This window comes from Lichenostomus cassidix, unplaced genomic scaffold (genome assembly GCF_008360975.1).
Source record: "Lichenostomus cassidix isolate B80296 unplaced genomic scaffold, HeHo_3.0 HiC_scaffold_42, whole genome shotgun sequence".
Lineage (NCBI taxonomy): Eukaryota > Metazoa > Chordata > Aves > Passeriformes > Meliphagidae > Lichenostomus > Lichenostomus cassidix.
In genome coordinates, this window is record NW_028147241.1 from 877,852 (window position 1) to 897,012 (window position 19,161).

General features: G+C 55.4%; 1 pseudogene; it reads left to right on the plus strand.

Moving 5' to 3' along the window:
* The first annotated feature begins 7,236 nt into the window (after nucleotides 1-7,236).
* LOC146424138 (serine/threonine-protein kinase pim-1-like) lies at nucleotides 7,237-17,173 on the plus strand (annotated as a pseudogene).
* Nucleotides 17,174-19,161: the final 1,988 nt, after the last annotated feature.

The following is a 19,161-nucleotide window of genomic DNA, read 5'->3' on the forward strand; positions in this document are numbered from 1 at the left end:
CTGGAGCAGCTCGGCTCCCGGAGCCTCCAGCGCCGGCCGAGCCCCCTTTGCCCCAAGGTGCTGCCGGCCCTGCTGCGGCTGCTGTGGGCAGCGGCTGTCCGGGCAGCTCCGTGCCTGCCCCGGCCGTGCTCGGGGAGCGCCGGGCTTGGAGGGGACGCTGCCCGGGCAGGAGCTGAGCTCGGGCACCTGTTGGCCCTCGGGCTCCTGTGGGAGCGCCAGCCCCGCAGCCCCAGCCCCGCAGCCCCAGCCCCGCAGCCGCTGCCAGCATCGCACCCCGCCGGGACTCTGTGCCAGCAGCCAGCGCCGACCGTACAGCCACCTCCGGGCACCCACGGCCCCTGCCCAGCACGGCCTGCACTGCCCCGTCCAGGGCTCACCCGAGTCGGGCACAGGCTCCAGTGGCTGCTGCCAGCAGCAGGAAATCGGGCAGCGCCACGATCATCTCGCCTGGCTTTCGTCTCTTGAACAATGGCACAGAAATGTAATGCTTGGGAGGAGCAAAGCCCAGAGCCCTTGGAGGCTCCAAGCCTTAACCATCAGCCCCTGCAGCTCCAAAAGCTGCTCCCCGCAGCCTGGCTCCAGCAATTGCCAAGGCTGTCGTGGCCTTCAGAGCATGACAGGGATTTGTCATCCCTGCAGCCTGATGCCAGCTCTCAGCCCAGGATTCCCAAAGGCTCAAGGAGGAAGGCTGGCAGAAGGTTTTTTACCTGTTTGGTGGCATGGCTGCAGAGGCTGCTCCTGTCAGAGTCGCCTCCCTGATGGTGACAGATATGCTCTTGGGGACACTGCTCTGCCTCAGCCCAGGAACACGAGCAGTGCCCAGTGCTGGGAGCAGCGTGAGTGGAACCTCCCCATGCGCAGAGACCCCCAGCCCTGGGGTGGCCGTGCCAGCAACCCCAGAGACCTCCAGCCCCAGGAACATGGAGCAACCCCAAACCACACCCCTGCAAACACTACCTGTGCCCAAAGGAATTGCAAAGAAATCTGAGGTGTTTCCGGAAAACAAATGACAATTTATTTACAGAAGAGCAGCAACAACAACATGCTGCAGAACGTATTTACAATAGAAGAGTCTTTATAACAACAAAAATCTACAGAACGTATTTACAGTGGAACATTCTAAGCAAAAACTAAAATCTAACAAACATATTTACACAAGTGAACAACAAGAATGAACAGAACATATATGCAGGAAGTTGTGTCCATCATCTCCATCAGTCCTGGAAGAAAAGGAAGCAGCAGGGTCACTCCAGCCCGGCCCTGAGGGCTATTCCCTGTGCCCCCAGGCTGGCACACGCTGGCCCAGGGGCACTGTGCTGCCAGCACTGAGCCTGGCTGGGGCTGGGAGCCATGCCTCAGGCACTGGCACGGGGCTGGTGTGGCCCAAAGCAAGCGCAGGGCAGGCCGGGGGTGGCGCTTGTGCCACCGGAATCCGGGGATCCCCCCGGGGCGCTGTGTCCCTGAGCAGGGCCACCCAGCCCAGCCCCAGCCTGGCGGCAGGGGAGCCGCTGTGCCTGTGGGCATGTCATGGGGAGCACCTGCCTGTCCTGCTGCTGGGGCTCCATCCTCATCCCAGGACCATGGGCTCCTCCTCATCCTTCTCATCCACCTCCATTGGTTCTTCTTCATCAGTCACATCCACTTCCATATCCTCTTCTTCCTCCGTGACATCAACGTCCATCTCCTCCACTTCTTCTTTGATGTCCACCTCCATTTCCTCCTCCAAATCATCCACATCAACATCCATCTTCTCCTCCACATCAATCACGCTGTCTACCTCCATGGCCTCCTCAGTGTCTCTGGCAGGCTGCATCAGGTAGCACAAGCTCACGGTGGGGTCCCTGTCCCACTGCATCCCCACAGGGCCCCAGCCTGCCCAGGCAGTTGGGGGTGCCCAGCTCCATGGAATGGCACTGTACCTCCACTGGGACAGGAGAGCACACCTTGCTGGGATCGGTGGTGAGGCTCAGGCAGCAGGACGAGCTCAGGACTGATGGATAAATTGGGAGTAGCGAAATAGTGTGCAGGGCGCACGGCGCAATGTGGTCTCCTGGCTGGCTCCAGGGTCAATGGTTGTGTTGTGCTCAACAGCAGGAGCTGGAGGCTCCACCTGCAACATGGGCTGTGACATCACAATTCTGGGAGCTGGGATGTCACAGGAGCTCCAGGGCCACCCTGCACTGTGGGCTCAGGATCGTAGAATGTTCAAATCCTTAAAAGGTTTGGCTTTGACAGAGCTCTTCACATGATCTCTCTCCAACCTGAGCAACCTCCCACCACACCAGGATGCTCTGGAGCACATCTAAGCTGGCCTTGGATGTTTCCAGGGCTGGGACATCCAAAGCCTCTCTGCACAGCCTGTGCCATTGCCCACTACACTCACAATAAATAATATTTTCGCTACATCCAATCCATTCCTACTCTCAGTTTGAAGCCATGCCCTTGTCGTGTCACTACAGCTCTCAACAAAGAGTTGCTCTCCCACTTCCCTGTAGTCCCTTCACACCCTCCAAAGGTGCTGGGAGGTCTCCACACAACCTTCTCTTGTTCAGGCTCAACAGCTCCAACTTTCTCAGCCTGTCTTCACACGGCAGGTGCTCCAGTGCCCTCAGCAATGTCATGGGCTATTCTGCACTTGCTCCATCAGTTGCCTGTCCTCCTGCTGTTGGGGAGCCCAGAGCTGGAGGCAGCCCTGCAGCTGGGCTGTCCTGAGAGGAGAGGAAAGAGGCAGGATGTCCTCGCCGCCCTGCTGCCCACGCTGTGGGATGACCCTGGCACACAGGGGGTTCTGGGCTGCCACTGCCCAGGGCTGGCTCCTGCAGGGATGCACATGTGAGGCTGGTGTCCAGCTCTTGTTCTCTTGGCTGCACGCAAACATCACAGCCCTGTCTCCTCGCCAGCCATCCGAGGCTTCAAAAGTTCCTAACGCAGGTCACACACCAGCTCCAGCCCCACTGCTTTTGCCGCAGCCTCCCAGTTCAATCTTCAATGTGCTGGGAAACTGCTCAGTGTCATTCTGTTACTCCAATGGATACACAAATGTTTCCTTGCGCTGACTGCAAATCTTTTTTGTAGTTACACTGTTGCATTGGTGGTACTGACACAGAGTTCTTTCGATTCCTTCCACTTGTTGAGAGGGCAGAGTGAGCTAGGACTTGCTTTGTATGCAGAAACAAAAAAGTAGCAATGATCTGGTGAGGTATGGATTTACTTCCATCCAAATTTGCCTCTTCCTAACACAGAAATCAGCCTCTCAATTACCCACACTGCCATTTCAAGTCCTTTTGCTGGGAAAAGTACTGCCTGCAAATACACGGAAGTGTTCTGAAATCTATTCCCCGGGTGTCCCCAGGTGAGGAGGCCCAGCAGAGCCACAGCCTTGGCTCTATGTGACACGAGGGCAGAGGGCAGCCGTGTCCCCTGATCAACCGCGGCAGGGGGAGCGCAAATGCACGGCGACAGGCAGAGGAAAAATATGTGTTAGCACTGTAGCCCAGAGCAGCCCAGACCCTGCTGAGCACCTAGGAGCATCTCCCTGCCCTGGCACTGACCAGCGACCTCCCCTGGGGACACCCGTGTGTGGAAAATCACACTGCCAAAGGCAAGTGTCCACAAGAGAGCCAAAAAAGTCCCGCAAAAATCCCCTTGATTAGAATAAAGGGAAAGAGTTCGCTCAGCCATTCCCCTGCGATATCTCTCTCAAGTGTCTGGAGGGTGCAGCCTCTTTTTAATCTGAAAGTGCTGATCAGATATTGCCCTCTGCCTTTCCCCATTGGCTGAGGTACTAGGAAGGGACAGGCTTCCCAAACCACCTACTACATATTCCCCCTTTGATGTGTGTCCCCCACCCCGCATCATGCGCTGTCTGATCACTGAAATTAGCTCTGAGCCCACCCTGGGCCCAGAAATTAATCCCCATCAATCTCTCAAGCCTGCACCTTTTTCCCTAGAGTTCACAAGTGCAGGCCGAGCTTGGTTCGGTAACAAACCTGCACGGTTTGTGTTCCTACAGACCCCTCTCGTTTCTCTCCAGAACCTGACTGCTTCTTTGCGCTTTTCTCATCCTTTCTAAAGACATTCACACCCTTTTCTCCTCCCAGCCGGGAGACTCAGCAGCTCCTGGGAAGAGCAGGGCACATCAGGCATGGCTCTGCTCCACCAGCCAGGCAAGGCACTGGCCTTGGGGATTGCCAAATCCTGGCAGCTCTGCAGTTGCTGGCAGCTGGAGCAGCTCGGCTCCCGGAGCCTCCAGCGCCGGCCGAGCCCCCTTTGCCCCAAGGTGCTGCCGGCCCTGCTGCGGCTGCCGTGGGCAGCGGGTGTCCGGGCAGCTCCTTGCCTGCCCCGGCCGTGCTCGGGGAGCGCCGGGCTTGGAGGGGACGCTGCCCGGGCAGGGACTGAGCTCAGGCACCTGTTGGCCCTCGGGCTCCTGCCGGAGCCCCAGCCCCGCAGCCCCAGCCCCGCAGCCCCAGCCCCGCAGCCCTGCCGCTGCCAGCATCGCACCCCGCCGGGACTCTGTGCCAGCAGCCAGCGCCGACCGTACAGCCACCTCCGGGCACCCACGGCCCCTGCCCAGCACGGCCTGCACTGCCCCATCCAGGGCTCACCCGAGTCGGGCACAGGCTCCAGTGGCTGCTGCCAGCAGCAGGAAATCGGGCAGCGCCACGATCATCTCGCCTGGCTTTCGTCTCTTGAACAATGGCACAGAAATGTAATGCATGGGAGGAGCAAAGCCCAGAGCCCTTGGAGGCTCCAAGCCTTAACCATCAGGCCCTGCAGCTCCAAAAGCTGCTCCCCGCAGCCTGGCTCCAGCAATTCCCAAGGCTGTCGTGGCCTTCAGAGCATGACAGGGATTTTGCATCCCTGCAGCCTGATGCCAGCTCTCAGCCCAGGACTCCCAAAGGCTCAAGGAGGAAGGCTGGCAGAAGGTTTTTTACCTGTTTGGTGGCATTGCTGCAGAGGCTGCTCCTGCCAGAGCCCAATCTCTGCTGGTGACAGCTTTGTTCTTGGGGAAACTGCTCTGCACCAGCCCAGGAACACGAGCAGTGCCCAGTGCCAGCAGTGGCATCAGTGGAAGCTCCCCATGCACAGAGAGCCCCAGCCCTGGGGTGGCCGTGCCAGCAACCCCAGAGACCTCCAGCCCCAGGAACCTGGAGCAACCCCAAATCACAATTCTGTATATGTGGCTTGTGCCCAGAGGAATTGTAAAGAACGTTGTGGAGTGGAAAACAAATGACAATTTATTTACAGAAGAGCAGCAACAACAGCAAGCTGCCAAAGGTATTTACAACAGAAGAATCTTTATAAAAACAACGATCTACAGAACGTATTTACAGTGGAAGGTTCTATCTAAAAACTAAAATTTAAAAAACATATTTACAAAAGGCCATAACAGCAACTAATAGAACATATATATAGGATGTCCATCATCTCCATCAGTCCTGGAAGAAAAGCAAGCAGCAGGGTCACAAGAGGATCCACACTGGGGAGAGGCCCTAGAAGTGTTCCGAGTGTGGGAAGAGGTTTCACACCAGCTCCAACCTCCTCAAGCACCAGGTGATTCACACAGAGGAGAGACCCTTCCGCTGCCCTGACTGCAGGATGGGCTTCAAGCTCAACTCCCACCTTGTCAGCCACCAGCACATCCACACTGGGGAGAGACCCTCTGAGTGTGGGGAATGTGGAAAGAGCTTCAGCAAGAGCTACAGCCTGATTCGCCACCATAGGATCCACACTGGAGAGAGGCCTTTTGAGTGTGGGCAATGTAGGAAGAGCTTCGGCAGGAGGTCTGAGCTGATCGTCCATGAGAGAATCCACACTGGGGAACGGCCTTATGAGTGTGGGGAATGTGGGAAGAGCTTCAACTGGAGCACTCACATGATCAAGCACCAGATGGTCCACAGTGGGGAGAGACCCTAGGAGTGTTCCAAATGTGGGAAGAGGTTTCTGGCCAGCTCCAACCTCCTTCTGCACCGGCAGATCCACACAGGGGAGAGACCCTTCCACTGCCCTGAGTGCAGGAAGGGCTTCAAGAACAACTCCACCCTCATCACCCACTGGTGCATCCACACTGGGGAGAGACCCTATAAGTGTGGAGAATGTGGGAAGAGCTTCTCCAGCAGTTCTCACTTGACCAAACACCAACGGAGCCACCAGTAAGGGAAGTCCTGCAAGTGCCCTGACTGCAGGAAGAGCTTCATGTGCTGCTCCAACTTCATCCCCCATTGGAGCACCTACGTTGGGAAGAGCCCTGGTGACCCACACTCGCAGGGACCCACACTGGGAAGACAGCTGGCTGGTGGCTTCCACATCCTCCTGATTCCCTGTAGCCACCTGGACAAACGCAGGGGCAGGAACATCCATCGGGACTCACACTGATATCGGAAATTCTTTGGGAAGGGCTGATTTATTAACTTTATATCCCCTAAAAAATGTCACCTGCTGTGTCCAGTTGTTTCTTCTGGTGGCATCAAGCAACACTGGATGATCTTAGAGATCTTTTCCAACCTGAATAATTTCCTTCTTCATCCTGTAAAACAGCCAAAATTGGGGTAAAATTAAATAAATGAAACAAAGTGATCTAAAGCTGCACCATTTTACTGGGATTTGTGGGTGACTTTGAGATTCAGGGGAAAATTAATGAGGATTTGGGTGTTCTGGGGCTGCCCAGGCTGGGGTACAGGGCCACGATCTCATAGCTGTGCCAGCAAAACATGTCCACCTGAGCCCATCTGTTCTTCATTAATTCTGGTTTTTTGTCCCAATGCCTGGCCTGGGTCTCCCCATTTGGGCTGTGCCCCCCCAAGGTGCTCAAATTGCTGCTGAAGTGGCCAAGCTGCTCCCAGCTGTGGATGTTCCTGTCCACCAACCTCTTGTGGTCAGTGTGATGGGGGCTGGGAGGGGGTTTAGGGGCTCCTGAGGGGATTGGGAGGGGCTTTTGTGGCTCTTGGGGGCATTTGTGGTGCTTGGAAGGGTCTTGGTGGGGTCTGTGAGGGAGTTTTGGGGTCCTGGCCTGGCTCTGTGTCTTGGAGAGAATTTGGGTGGGTCTTGGGGAAGATAGGAATGGGGTTATGGTGTCTCTTGGGAGCATTTATATTGCAGGGAGTGGTTTGGGAGGATCCTAGAAGGAGCTGTGGGGTGGTTTAAGAGGCCTGTGAGTGACTATGGAGCTGGGAGTGGCTTTGAGGCAATTGTGATCCCCCAGACCCCCAAAGCAGCCCCCAGACGCTGCCCCCCAAGATGCTGCCAGGGTTCAGGGGCTCCATGCTGGGGTTCATCCTCCTGGTGCTGTGGGAGAAGGTGAGGGGTGTCCCCAGGGATCATGTGTGTCCCCCAGAGCGTGGGTGACCCCTCCCCATCCCAGTGTCACCCCCTTTTCCCTCCCCACAGGGCTCCTGACCCAGCTCCTGCTCCCCCAGGAGGGAATTTGGGGAGGGGGCAGAGGGGGTGCACAGCCCCTGCTGGGGGATGACCCTGAGCCAGTGCCCTTTGTTTAGCACCAACCTGGGCTTGGGGCTGCAGGAGAAAGAGGCTGATGGGAAGCAGATCCTGCAGGTGGGACAGTGCTTGGGGTCAGATGAGCAGTGTTGGACTTCTCTGGGGGAACTGTGAAGGTGGGTGGGGCGGAGTGACCTCACAGTGACCTCACCCAGCCCTCTGTGACATCACACAGCCACCCTGTGATGTCACAGACAACTCTATGATGTCATACCTCCCTGTAATTTCATACACCTGCGCTGTGATGTCACAGCTCACTCTGTGATGTCACTGCCTCCTCTATGATGTCACACAGTAAGTCTGTGATTTAACAGCTGCCCTGTGATGTCACACAGTCCCCCCTTTGATGTCACAACCCACTCTGCATGTCACTACCCATTCTGTGATGTCCCACAGCCATTCTGTGATGTCACAGAACTGCCCTGCGATGTCACAGCCCTATCTGCGATGTCACAACCCTGCTCTGTGATGTCACACCACCACCCCGTAGTGTCACAGCCCACTCTGTGGTGTCCCACAGGCAGCTCTGTGATATCACAGCCCACTCTACCATGTCCCATCACCATCCTGTGATGTCACAGCCCTCTCTGTGATGTCACACAGCCTCCTCTGTGTCACAGCCTGCTCTGTGATGTCACTCATTCCCTCTATGATGTCGTAGCTGCTTGATGACCTCACACAACCCGTTCTGTGATGTCACACAGCTCCTTTCTGACATCACAGCTGCTCTGTGGTTCTATGACAGCCACAGAGGTGTTCCCAAAAATTCAGTAAAATAAAAACCTTCTTAACACCAGTGCAGCATTAAGCAGCAGCATTCTTTATTTGGCCAGATGCACAGGGAAGAGCTCCTCCCAAAGCTGTGCATGCTGAGCACAGGAAAGTTCCTGTTTCTATCCTGTGTTTTACAGACCTATTCAGTGATTGTCCCAGAATAAACTTACATATGATCATCTTTTCCCAAAATCATTACCATATTTCCCCCCACCCTTTGCACATCTGTTCTTCTCTCCTGGGGCTCTCTTTGGTGGTCCCTGGTGGTTGGTGACCCCAAAGTCCTACCTGACTGCCTGGTGAGCTGGTAGAAGTTGGCACACCTGGGCTGATTGCTTCCTACAGAATAAGCATTGTGTGGTTCCAGGGGCCGTGGGGTTTTGGAGAATAAGCATTGTATGAACCCACCACGTGCAAATGATCCTTCATCTGGCAACATTCCCCTCCTTTGAGGCTTGGGAAGCTTCTCTTCCCTTCAAGCCTTCATAAGCCTCACTCTACTCTTTTACTCACATCCCACGAGTTCCTCACCTGCATTCCCAACCATGTTCTTCACACAGCTTAAAGCAAGTATCATAATCACAATTATTACTGTGATCCCAATTATACTTTACAAAAGTAAGGCCGACCAATCAGTCAGAGAAAATCCAAGTCCTTTAAATATTTTATTTAACCAGTTACTTTCTAATCCTCCCCTTAATTCCCTGCTGAATGCAGCAAAAAAATTAGCCTCTCTGCCTGATCATCCAATTCAGCATCACATTTGGAATGTGCACACAACAAGTGTTGTTGTTTCAATTCAAGGATCCACATACTCCAGTTAACAGCAAAAGATCTAATGCCAGTTTGTTCTGTAAAGTCATTTTAGTTGTGGCTTGCAATTGTTCATTTATTTCAGTAAACCATTTATTTCAGTAAACCCCAACTGAGTTGCATTTACTAAAGTTCCCATTTGCAGTCCAATGGTGTGTGTTTGGTCTGTTCCTAAAGGCAGATCTTTGAGATCTTTGAGGAGTAAAGATGGATTCTAAAATCCATCCCACTGCAGTTCCCATGCTGGGATGTTTCCAAGGTTCATCCCCTTTAACCTTTGCCCACAGTTGGGTTCCCAGGGGTGACTCCTTCCACAAGGGATGTAACCTTAATACCCCGAGTGTCCATTGTGCTCTTGATTCCCCCAAGGGCAAATGTGTGCTCCAAATTCCATCACTTCCCACCCATCCTGTGGGAACTAATGATTTTACCATGTCCTGCTGACAGTCTGTGTCTCTCCAAGCTGAGCTGTTTGTTAGGTGAGACCTAACAAGTGTCATTAAGAAAGGCAGAATAATTTCTACAAACACATCTCAGCCTTAGAGCCTGGGCCACAGCCATGAGCCACTGTACCTCAGGATTCCAAACAGTTCAAGTGTCTATCCAAATGCAATTCCACTTTTCCTTTGTCCTGGGATCCTTTGGCCTTGATCTTATTAAATCAGGATATTTTATACCCACCTGGAAGGGGTCCTCTGGGAGGCCTGGGCTCCCTTCCCAGTCCAGACACCACTGAACTGGCTGGATATATTCCCATTGTCCTGTCTGAGGGCTGTTCCATACTTCTGGGATTTGACATCCCCAAGGGGTATCAGTGCAATCTGTCAGCCAATAGCTATTACCTGAGGTGATTTCCAGATCCAGTTTTGAGATATTCCAATTCTCAACAATATTGTTCTGATGTCTAAGAATTCCTTTGGAAGGAATATCCTCCTTCCATCCCTTTCCATTTGCCCTGGGTGCTACTTCCTTCCCACATGTGTTCCCAGATTTTTGTCAAAGTGCTGACTAAAGCTCCCCATGGAATTGGATTTTCTGCAGAGAATATGTGTTGGCAAACAAGCTGTCATAGGGGTTACATTCTGTAATCTGCCAAAATCTTGCACTAACTTTAACACCACATTCCCCTCCCCAGAGGTTAATAATATGGTTTCTATACCTGTTTCTAAAACAGTAAGATATATATATATGTATTTTATATATATGTATACAAACCCCCCAGGGTCCAGGGTATCAGTCAGTTTTCTCTCTGCTGTATTTAATGTGTGGTTGCTGGTTTTACCTGCGTGTGATGAACCCAGGGTTTGACTCCTTCCACCCTGAGGGCAGTGTAGGTTACCAGGAGGACTTGGAAAGCTCCTTTGCACTTTTCCTTTAAGGGTTCAGAGCTCCAACTCTTTACATACACAAAATCCCCAGGCTGGAATGGATCAACAGGGGCATCCACAGCAACTGGTCCCAGCAGGGTTATAAACTCCTTTCCTAAAGAAATCAGGTATAGATTTACATCTGTTTCTCCCTTTGAATGGATTTCTCCAGGAACTGATGGTCTTTGGTACAGCCAACCCTACAGCAATTCACTGTTTGTGTCCCTGGCTGAATTCTGACTCACAGAAGAGCCAGAGGAAGGGTCTGGGGCCATTTTAAAGAGGTTTCTTGGCACATTTTACTAATTTGTTGTTTCAAATTCTGATTCATCCTTTCCACTTTCCCACTCACCTGTGGTCACCAAGGGCTGTGTCAGTCCCTTTTGATACCCAGGCTTTTGCTCAGCTGTTGCACCACATCTGCTATAAAATGGAAACTTCTCTCTGAAGACAACCCAAGTGGCCCTCAAATCTTGGCATGATTGATTAAGCTCAATTTTTACCACTTCCCTGGATTTATTGGTGCAACAGGGAAAGATCTCTGGCCATTCGGAAAATTTGTCCATCATTACCAAAACATACTGATTCCAAATTTGTCTGGGTAATTCAGAGAAATCCATTTCCAATAACTTCTAGATTAATTTTCCTGTTTAACTGTTCCAGGAAGTGGCCTTTTCCTATTTCTGGGATTGTTTTTAAATAAATTCAACAATTCACTGTTATCGATTTTGCAATTTCACTCTATCCCACAGCAAGCTCAGAATTTCAGAGATTAGATATCATGGACTCAGTTCCCCAGTGGGTTTTGTTGTGGGCTTTTTCCTTTATTTCCCTCATTACAAAAGGTAAACCCCTCCATCCCTCTTCATTCTAAGTGCCTTTTAACATATTTGCTAAACATTGATTTGTACAGGGTTCCACTCCCCTCCCACTCGGTTTGGGGGGTCTCATCCCATCTTTTAGCCCCCCTTCTCCCCTTTCCCATCTACCAGCCCCCGCCCCCCTTCTCACCGCGACCCCGCTCACCCCGCGGCCGGGGGGACTCCCAGCGCCACCAGTGCCACCAGTAGGGCCCCAGCTGTCCCCACACGCTTTTCCCGTGCCCAGCGTCGGTTTTGCAGGTGCCCAGAGCCCCAAAGCAGCCCAAAGCGCTCTGCCCTGGGGGGTCCCCAAAGCGGCCCCGCCCCGCGCGGCACTGGCAGCACCAGTCCGGAGCAGTGCGCAGCGCGGGCGGGCGGCATCAGCCGTGCCGGGCAGGGCCGGGCAATGCCCGCGGGGCTCCCCCCGCACTCGGCCCCCGCTTGCCGGGACAGCAAGGGGGGCCCGGCGTGGGCGCCTCCCACCTCCCCTCTCCCCAAATTCCGCTCCCGGGGGCGCTGGGGGCGAGGGGGGCGCAGGTGGGGTCCAGAGGTGCTGGAGCCACGTGTCCCCCCGCTGCCAGCGCCACCCCCGAAGGATCAGGGGTACCCCAAAACTCCCTCAAAGCTGCCGGATGTCCTGCAAGCCCCTAAGGAGTGGGGTCCCCCGGCTTTATCACCCCCAACCTTTGGCTGCCTCATCCCGACCCCATCCCATCCCATCCCCCTCCCCCAGACTTCATCCCTCACCCCAATCCACATCCCATCTCATCCCATCCCATCCCATCCCATCCCATCCCATCCCATCCCATCCCATCCCATCTCTCCCTGCAGCCACCACCAGGACCCCCGAAAAACTCACGTCTGTGTTACTCCCCAATATCTTCCCAAGGAGCATTTGCGACTCACATTTGGAGTCCTGCGAGATCCAAACATCCCCCCCCTCCTCCCGCCCCCCACAAAGTACACAAAAAAAACCAACCCTCCCAGGATCAACCAAAGTTATTTGGGTCTCGGATCTGGTGTCCTACAAGGTCCAAAATCCCCCTCTCCCAAAAAGAACCCCAGGCACCGCCCAAGATATTTGGGCCGAGCTCCCCCTGCCCGCTCACCTGCGGGATGCCCCGAGAAGGGCGATGCTCTCGGGCCGAGGGTTGCGGACAGAAAGAGCGATGGACACACGTGGTGATTGCTTCTTCTGCTTCTCTTTCTGCTCCTCTGTCCCTCCTCTTCCTCCCGCTCCCCCTCCTCCATCCCTCCTCCCCACCTGCTCTTCCTCCTCCTCTGTCTCTCCTCCTCCTCTCCTGCCTGCTCGTCCTCTTCTTTTTATTTCTGACTCCCATCCCGGCTTTGTCTCACATCACCCTTGGTCCATCCCGTGCTCAGCAGAGCATCCTGTGCTCTGTCAGCACTCTCTGCTCCTTCGGGAAGGATTTGGGATTTATGCCAGGCACAGACACTGAACCTCACCCCAAACTGCCCTGGTGCCATTGCTGTCCCCTCGGCGCTGGGCAGCTGCTGTCCCAGGGCAAGCAGGGACACAAACGAAGCCAAGTGCAGCCCAGCTGCCCCCGCTGATCCAGACGAGCCCCAGGGACAAGGTCCTGCAGAGCCACACGGAGCCCTCGGCTCCTGGCTGGCAACGGCTTGTGTTGTGGCTGCCCCAGCGGCCAGAGCGAGTCCTGGAGCTACCCCAGCTCCTGCAGCAGGACCCAGGTTCCACCTGCTCTGCCAGGCCCTGGCCACTGGCTCCATGCAAAGGGGGAAGACAAGAAGGATGCATTGGATGCAGCCCCCAAGGACCTCGAGCAAATTGTTCAGGAACATCCAGACCTTGAGCTGATGTTTGCAAAGCTGCAGCTGGCAGAGTTCTGTGATGCAGGAGACCCAGCACAGGCAGAGGAGACCTACAAGGAGCTGCAGGAGAAACACCCTGAGCCTCAAATGCTGCTGAGCTCTAAATTTCTGCTGGAGAAAATTCTTCCTCTCCAGGAAGAGATCCTGGGATGAGGCAAAACCAAAGTTTGTGGCTGGTGACATATTTCCCATGCAGAGAGAGCAGAGGAGCTGCAGGTGGAGGCTGGGAGCCTGGGAGGAGGGAGGGGTGAGCAAGGTGGTTTTTTAGGGTTTGTTTTAGTTCTCCTTCTCATACTGTGATTTGCTTGGAATTCAATTCCCTTAATTTCCCTCACTTGTGTCTGTTGTGCCTGTGACAGTGACCAGTGAGTGACTTCTCCCTGCCCTTATCCCAGCCCACGAGCCTTTCCTCCTGAGTTCTGTGTCCTGCTCCTGTGAGGACAGTGACAGTGCAGCTTTGGTGGCACCTGGCACCCGGCCAGGGCCAGCGCTGCCCAATAATCCCTGCAATTCCTTCCCTCCAGGAAAGGTTCGTGAAAAGAGCAAACAGGACTGTGGAGAAGATTCCTGGAAAACTGAAACAGCTTTCAAGAAGTGAAATGAAAATGTAAGGATACAATCCACAGTGTTTTCCTCTATTTATTTCTATACTCCCCTTTTCCATGTTGCACTACTTCTCCATGCCATTAATTGCAATCAGATCTCACCTCTAAGATCTATGGCTTAGCAAGTTTTAAACTCCCTGAAATACCATGAGTTACACACAGTTTGTCTTCCCCCGTTCTGTTTGGAAAGCAATGCAGGAGACATAAGTGCAGTGCTTGTGTTGGGAATGAATTCTAGAGTCAGGGAATGTGCTCCACTAGTGTTTGACCCTCAGCAGGGACAATGCACAACAGCAGCCAAGGGGATTGCTGTGCCACTGTGCAGCAGTTAAGCCTCTGGACCTGGGCTGAACACGGCAAAGTTCCCGTGTTTGGACAGACTCAGGGGCTGCCCCCGGGGGCGCGCGGGGCTCGGCCGTGGGGCGCGCGGGGGCGAGCGGGGAACGGACAAACGGCCACTCGGACATATGGTCACTGGGACTAACGGCCCCGGAGCTTCAGTTGCAGCGGCGGCAGCGGCAGCGGCGGCAGCAGCGAAAGCAGCGGCGGCAGCGATAGCAGCACCAGCAATCTACGACCCTCTCCGTCCCTTTCTCCTGCTCCTCCTTTCCCTCTCCCGCTGTCCCTCACCCTCCGTCAGTGTCCCGCAGCCTCTCCCGGTGTCTATATCCCACTCCCCGCCTCCTCTCCCGCTGTCCCTTTCCCTGTGTCCCCTCCTTTCCCGGTGTCCCTCTCCCCCTGCCAGCCCGGGCCATGCCCTAGGCTCGCCCCCAGCCCCGGCCGGGGCTGCCCCCTCCCCGCCCCTGGGCCTCCTGCCGCGCTCTCGCCTCCGCACGGCTCTGGCGAGCCTGGCTATGGCGCTGCTGGGCGGGCATCAGTGGCTGGGGCTGGGGCGGCATCGCCACCCTTTGGCTCCGCCTGTCCCGAGCCTGGCCCCGGCCCCGACGCAGGGTCCAGTCCCGGCCCCAGCCCCAACCCCAGCCCCGACCCCGACCCCGGCCCCAATCCCGAACCCGGCCCCAACCCCGACGGCGTCCCCAAGCCCAACCCCGGCCCCAATCCCGACCCCGACCCCGATCCCGCACCCGAACTCGGCCCCAAGCCCAGCCCCAGCCCCGACCCCAGCTCCGGCCCCGTTACCGGCTCCTCCCGGGGCCCGCGGAGGACACACGCGGCTCGGCCGCTCCCGCCGCCTCCGCTGCGCCTTCCCCAGCCCGAGCTCCGCCGCTCGGCAGTCCGGCCGCCGGCCCCGAGCCGCCCGTGCCCCGTTCAGAGGGGGATGCCCGGCCCGGGGCGGCTGAGAGGCGGTCGGGGGCCGTGTGTGGCCCCGGGCCGAGCGCTGACGGCCGCGTGTCGCCCGCAGGGAAGGCGCAGGAGGCCCTGCAGGAGCGATACCGGCTTGGTGAGGTGCTGGGGACAGGCGGGTTCGGCAGCGTCTACGCGGGGACGCGGCTAGCGGACGGAGCCCCGGTGAGTGGCTAGCGGAGGAGGAGGAGGAGGAGGAGGAGGGTGGGGCTCGGCAGGGCGGGCGGAGGACGAGGAGGAGAGCGGGCAGCGAGCTGAGCCTGCTGCTCCCCTTGGCTTGCAGGTGGCCATCAAAAGGGTCTCACGGAACCGCATCCGTCATTGGGGCGAGCTGGTGAGTGCGCGGGGCCAGCGGCAGAACCCGGGGCATGCCGGGTGAGGATAAGCCTGGGCCCGGCAGGGTGGAAACCGCCAGGAGTCCTGGAGGGAGAGCGGGCGAGGGGTGAGCGGGGGAGGCAGATCATCCCGGGCTGGGTGAGGGGTTCCAGAGCCCCGACACAGCTTCAGCCCCACTGATGGCATCGTGGTCCTCCTGCAGCCCGATGGCACCAGAGCACCCCTGGAGATCGTGCTGCTGGACAAAGTGTCCACTGGGTTCCATGGCATCGTCCAGCTCCTGGAGTGGGTTGAGCGCCCCAACGACTACCTGTTGGTGCTGGAGCGCCCGGAGCGGTGTCAGGACCTCTGGGATTTCCTGGCAGAGCGGAGGTTCCTGCCGGAGGAGGAGGCGCGGGGGATGTTCCGCCAGGTGCTGGAGGCCGTGCGGCACTGCACCAGCTGCGGGGTGCTGCACAGGGACATTAAACCAGAGAACATCCTCATCGACCTGTGCACCGGACAGGCCAAGCTGATTGACTTTGGCTGTGGCACCTTCCTCCAAGACACAGCCTACACCCAATTTGCAGGTGAGCCCTCCCAGGGGATGCTCCTAGGCATCTCATGGCCCAGCTTGGGTGTAGCACCAGGGCCTCCTCTCTTGCTGCCAGGCATGGGATTAACTCTTCAGCAAAGTTACTTTTGGGTGGGGGTAGAAGGGGGGCAGCTTGCAGCCCTGTTGAACACCTTCACTCCCACTGTGCCCTGGGCTGGGGCTGGGGCAGCCAGTCCAACAAAAACCCCAATGAGTGTAGCAGTGAGGGGGGTCAGACCCCATGCCCCAGCCAGTTTGGTGTGCAGGTGAGGAAGGACTTGGACTGCTCCAGTCTCCTTGTTTGCCTTGGCTTGTAATTGTTATTTGGGGGCAATGCAGGGAGGGATGAGAGTGGTTTTTCCCACCACTGAGAATGGTTTTATTTTGCATGTCATGATTGGACCGCCCCAGGGCTTCTGCTGCCTCCTTCCAACCCCAGGGGCTTCTTTTCCAACCCCAAGTTTGTCCATGAGTAACAGGTTCTGGCGAGAGGGCAGCAGGTCACCCTGTGTTCCCCTGGTGCAGCCCCCACATGCCCAGGGATGCTGGGGCGAGGCTCTGGGAGCAGCAGCATCCCCTGATGAACTCCATCTGTATTCCACAGGAACCCCGTCCTACAGCCCACCAGAATGGACCCAGCTCAGATGCTACTATGGCGAGGCAGCAACGATCTGGTCCCTGGGCCTCCTGCTGTACCACCTGGTCGTTGGGAAGCACCCATTCAGGAGGGGCCGGAAGATCATCTGGGGGCGGATCTTGTTCCCACGACGGCTTTCTCAAGGTGGATCCTCATCTCTGTGGCACAGGGGGAATAGCAGTGTTGGGAGAGAGCAGCAGGCTCATGAGCATCCTGCTCTGGCAGCTGCTGAGGAGGTGGCACATGTCCTGCTCTCCTCCAAAACAGAGAATCCATGGGGAAGTTTAGGCACAGCTCTGAGCACACCCAGCATGGCCTGGGCATGGGAATGGGGAGGGGGCACATCGGACAGGACCCTTCTCCAACGGACTGGCATTTTCTGGTTTCTCTTCACAGAGTGCCAAGATGTTATTAAGAGGTGTCTGTCCATGCAACCCTTGGACAGGCCATCGTTGGAAGACCTCTTTGATGATCCCTGGATGCAGGATGTTCATGTGCCCTAGAAGAAGGGAGAGATCCACGTGCACAGTTTGATCCAGGGGCCTGGCAGGTAACAGTTCCACACATCTCTTGGCAATAAGAAGCAAAGCAAACCAGACGTTTTTTGACCTGCTTGTAGCTCTGAGCAGGGATTATCAGAAGGGAACTCGCAGCTCTTGTGCTGGAGCTGAGCTGGAGATCTGCTCTGGCAAGCACTGGTGGCCACCATCCACCCTGGTTTTGCTCGTCTGGTTCATTGTTGTCTGGGGCCCTGGGCAGAACACTGACAGCCTGGTGTGGCCCCCAGGGAAGGAGCAGGAGCCCCTGGAGAAGCTGTACCAGGTGGAGCTACTGGTGGAGACACCAAGGAGGACCTCAAGGATGACAACCTCTTCCTTGACCTGGCGATGTGCAAGCTGAAGATGATCGACTTAAATTCTGGCACCTTCTTCTCTTTGGTAGGGCTTTGGGGGATAGTCTGGGGTGGTAATGAAATGGGAGTTGGGTCCTGGCCCTGCCAACAGCCCCCAGCACCCACTGTGCTGGGGCTGGAGCTGGGGGCAGCCACCCAGACCAAAACAAACCCCCATGGGGGGAGCAGAGGTTCAACTGCAGAAGCTGTGCAGTGGCTGGTTTGTTTGGCAGGGGAGGAAGGGCTTGGGCTGCTCCACTGCCCTCATGTCTTGGATTGATGATATGATAATCCTTTATCCCCTATCGTTGGCTTATATGCCCAAGAAAGAAAAAAATGTGTAAAAATGTGTGGTCCTGTCTCTTTAACTGCACCCAGCCGCAGAGAGACACGCGGGTTGTTTTGAAAACATTTTCTCCAAGCCTTGCTCCGGGGGAGGATTCGTCGCCCGGCAGAGACTGCGTGCTGGACGGGGGTCGGAGTGAGCTCTGTTCCCGTTTTTTCATTCTTCTTCTTTTTTCCTCGTTCGGACCCCTTCTCTTCGATCTGCTTTGCCACCCGGAGACCCAGGAGGGCCAGAGGACAGCAGAGCTCTCCAGGGAGCTCCACCCGGCCCCGGGTGGGGGGCGAGGAGGAGAGGGACTGCGTCTGAGAAAAGGACTTTTTAATCAGGTTGAATAACTGCCTTTCACCTTGTTTTTTTTCCCTTCCCCTGTGCCTTGCAGGGCACTCTGCGTGGTTTTGTTAAATAAATAGTTTTTTCTTCACTTCCATCTAAGAGGTTCTGTTGTGGGTGGGGGAGGGGGTGTCGGGGCCCCTCGCTCTCGGAGGAGAGAGAGTCTTATCATTAACCCAGGACATATTTGGCGCCCAACTTACGGGGCCTTGATTACTTGTTCTACACCTTTTGTGGGGTTAGAGAAAGTGAAGAAAAAACCCTAATAATTGCATTCTGGTTTTAAACGCTTGGTATTGAATTACAGCCATCAGTAGTCACTATGCTGTTTGATGGGAGGTTGTTTGATGTAATACTGTCTGTTTGGCACATAGGTTTGTTTCCCTACCAACAGGTAGGGGCAATCCTGTCCCTAATGTATAATTTCCACCAATCAGGGACACGACTCCGGCTTGTTATAGTAATGTGTGTGATACTGACGATCTGTAAGAAGGTATGGGAAACAGTTAAAGATGTACATGCTCTGTTAGTTTCCTCCTCTAGTTTTAGTAACCTGTTTTGGAGTTTTGTTAGTAATATTACCCAACCTGTTAGAGAAGTAGAGGGTGAAGCTTCCTGGCTCCTCACCCATCTCTTTCCCTTTAAATCTGGTATATCAGCTTTTGAGAATATTCAGTTTCCCCTGGATGTTAAAGAGACCATTTTCCTGGTAGTACTGGTGCTTTACCTAGGAGTTTCCGTGTATATGATGTTCAGTGTTACCAGAATGAGGGCTGAGAAGTCCAGAGGGGCTGAGCAGGAGCAGGCACCTAATCCAGATGTGAGGAAATTTGAATGGTGTGGAGTATGGGAGGACATAGGTAAAACTTTAAAGAAATTCTCTGATCAAATAGACTGGGAATTTCCCCCTGGACAAATCCCGAGACCAGCTGAGGTGGGGAAGTATCTGAAAGAGAAGTGCAGAGACAACTGCA